Source organism: Protopterus annectens, chromosome 4.part0 (genome assembly GCF_019279795.1).
Source record: "Protopterus annectens isolate FY-2018-M chromosome 4.part0, PAN1.0, whole genome shotgun sequence".
Taxonomy (NCBI): domain Eukaryota; kingdom Metazoa; phylum Chordata; order Ceratodontiformes; family Protopteridae; genus Protopterus; species Protopterus annectens.
Genome location: NC_056733.1, coordinates 1,026,980,664 through 1,026,983,790, shown reverse-complemented (window position 1 = coordinate 1,026,983,790; position 3,127 = coordinate 1,026,980,664). Strand labels below are relative to the sequence as shown.

Sequence of the window (3,127 nt, the reverse complement as noted above, 5' to 3'; positions counted from 1 at the left end):
CTCGGATTTGCTTTTATTTGGGATTTAGTCCGCAGTAACATCTGGGGTCCTGTGCTGTCAGAGGTACAGTGCAGTTAGTTGAATTGGGGTGACGGTCACTCACTCGGTTCATACGGTGCTTGAGAGATTCCCGCCCTACGGAAGCCTTGGAATGGGACGTGCACATCTTTGCTTCCAATGTCCTTCTCAGCCTCCTGGGCTTTAGACATGGGCTATACACTTGTCATTTTCCCTCAGCCTTTATATTAGACTTATCACTTGATAAGGCTACCATGATTAAATATCTAAACACAAAGATTCCTTGTAACTGACTAGATGTGGTTGACCGATTTGCTTAGTATCTGAATAATTTATAGTCCAGTGGTTTACAAAACTGTCATTGTTGTAGGTGAAGGTCTGCATACCTCTCAGCTGTACAGATTTTTGAAGAATGTCCAGATTTTTTTCATCATATTTTTGGTCTGTTCGTCATAAAATTTTGGTTTGGTTTTCTGTCAAATCACTAGCAAATTATTGAGGATTGAAGTCAGAAAATAATGACAGACGTTTGAGTTTCAGACTTAATACTCTTCAGAAAGTTCACGCTAATACAAAATCGGTTATTTTATAAGTTTTCTAAGTTTCTAAGAGCAATATTTAGAAATTGTCCCCCACCCCCATTATATATGGCTTTGTCCACATTTATTGGTCTGTCTTAAACGAACTGTTTATAATGAGGGTGGAGCATGGGCTTGGACAAGCTGACCCCTTGCCATGGTCTAGACTCTGTCACAGTCTGCTTGTGCAGTGGGACCTCTGCAAGGTGCTAGAACCTTCCATGGTAATCAGGTGCTTCTGTACTTGTGCCAACTGCATATGCCCTGGGGAGGACTTCTTTGGAAAGGGTCACCATTTATTAGTATTGACTGGTTCAGTCACTGATGCTGCCTGGTTTGCATAATTCCATGACCAGCATAGAGACAGAAGAGTTGTTAATTATTTATAATTCATATAAGTTTTGTCTTCTGTGCATATTTTTTAACTGGTGATTCTGTTTGGTTAAAAACTTGAAAATCAAGGGCAGCACAAGAGTCCAGAAACGACAGGCTGAAAGTGAATTACTTTAATAAGCAAAAATCAGAACATAAACGCTTAAATTGCACCACACGTTTTTGTTAACAAGTATAGTAGATTTCATCAGATGAACGAAAATACAGTTAAGGTGCAGGTTTAAATACTGCAGGAATCTAAAACAACCAAAGTCCACCTACAATTTAAGACCAAAGACCAAAAATAATTAATTACGCTCATTCTTAATGCCATTATTTTAAAACATTTAGAAAAAAACATTTAAACATCTTTGTTAAAAGGGCCATTATGTAAACATCTTTATTAAGAAACTGTATATAAAACTACCTATTATTAAAAAATACATGAAATGTTTTTTTAAGAATGAAAGATGTCCTGAAACTCAATAGCGCCATCTGCTGGCCAATCATGTTAAAGCCATACCGCAAGGAATATGAAAAAATGTGTTTTAAAGGGGGGGGGGGGGGGGGGTAAAACAATCCAGCCATGGTGTATTCCATACTAAAATTAAAAAGAAAATGTAAAAGTGAATTACACAGAAAAAGTGCACAAAAATATTGTAACAAGATGTCAAATGGAGAATACAAATGTAAAAACTTAGCAGCTCTCAATTTGAGTAGGGGGGCAATAGAGATATTCTCATTTAAACCAGGATATTTTCCGGCATCTAAAGTCAGTTGCCAGAATAATTACCTGTATTCCAACTGGGTTTCCCACAGACCACCCCTAATGTCAACAGGGACATTTCCAAGTACAAAGAATAGAAATCTAGCTTCTTTACATGTTAAAGTGTGTTTGTAAAGAGCATTCTTATCATTTAAAGTCATAATATCATAATAATGCTCGCAAACACATTTTTTCAGCTTTTGCTCAGTTATCCCTATGTAAAATGCTCTACAGGGATCACACATAGCTAGGTAAAACTACCCCTGAGGTGTTACAATTGTTGTATGATGTTCCAGAGATGGTCCTGTCCCTATTCTCAGTTCGCACACTCTCATTGTGAATAATGTATAGTATTCGGCAAGGTGACTGTCATGCTTTTTATGATGGTCTTAAGTATGGAAATTGTCCTCAGAAATATTTTAGTGTTTGGCTTAATGAGAAGCAATTTCTTAACTTTGAAACCAAAACAGTAACAAACGGGACAGTGGTTGAGCCTGACACGTATAACAACTGTTTGACTAAACTTTCCAATTTATTGGGGAAGTTTAAGTCACTGCAAATTGACAAAAAATACCTAAGAGAATGTTCCAGGAAAAAATAAGTCATTGTTCCCCTCTACTTATCACTCATTAGACCCATTATAGAGTACAACGCTCCTTTTGGTATGTACCTCACAAGACATTTAAAACAACTGGAAAGGCTGCAGAAATACCTCACAAAGAGGATTACCGGCCTCAAACAGATGTCCTACGCAGACCATCTCAAAAAACTCCAGCTTTACTCCATCACATATCGCCTACTCAGAGGCAATCTCTGCCTAACATTCAAAGCTATGTCAAACCCAGAGCTGTTGGACATGCTCCACTTAAAGAAATCCCAATCCCTTCAAGCTACACGGTCTAGGAACATAAACCTTGTCACCAGAATAAACAGAACATGCTGGAGGGATAGATTCCTGTCCCAGAGACTTCCTATACTCTGGAACAAACTACCTATCTATATCAAACAAAGCTCCTCATTAGCACTCTTCAAGAAAAATCTTGATGATTGGATGGGAATTAGGAAATTCACCCCGGGGATCACTTCTGTGGCTCTGCTCAACAGGGGCACAGGAAAATAATTTTCTTGGGTGGCAAAAGCCAGGGTACCTTTTTGGCTAGGCTTATATAGGCCCTAGGGCCAATAGCCTAGTAACAAAGCAAACACGACAGTCCGGTAAGCAAATTCCACCTGAAGAGAATTGTGATACAATACCACTCGCAACAGCTCACAATAAGGCTCCAATGCTCAAATCCACAAAACAGCAGTTTATTTTCTTTAACGCCACAAAATTATACACACGTTTTCGTCAAGCGTATGACTTCATCAGACAAACACTTGGTAAATCACACAG

The 3,127-nt window shown here is 38.4% G+C and overlaps 1 protein-coding gene across 1 annotated transcript in view; it reads right to left on the bottom strand.

Annotated features, from left to right (window-relative positions):
- The window catches only part of LOC122799718 (5-phosphohydroxy-L-lysine phospho-lyase-like), a 789,953-nt gene extending 789,812 nt beyond the window's left edge, over positions 1-141 (bottom strand). Inside the window, exon 1 of the mRNA XM_044068965.1 lies at positions 1-141. This exon is cut by the window's left edge and continues 46 nt beyond it. The gene's annotated coding sequence lies outside the window, so the exon portion shown is untranslated.
- Positions 142-3,127: the final 2,986 nt, after the last annotated feature.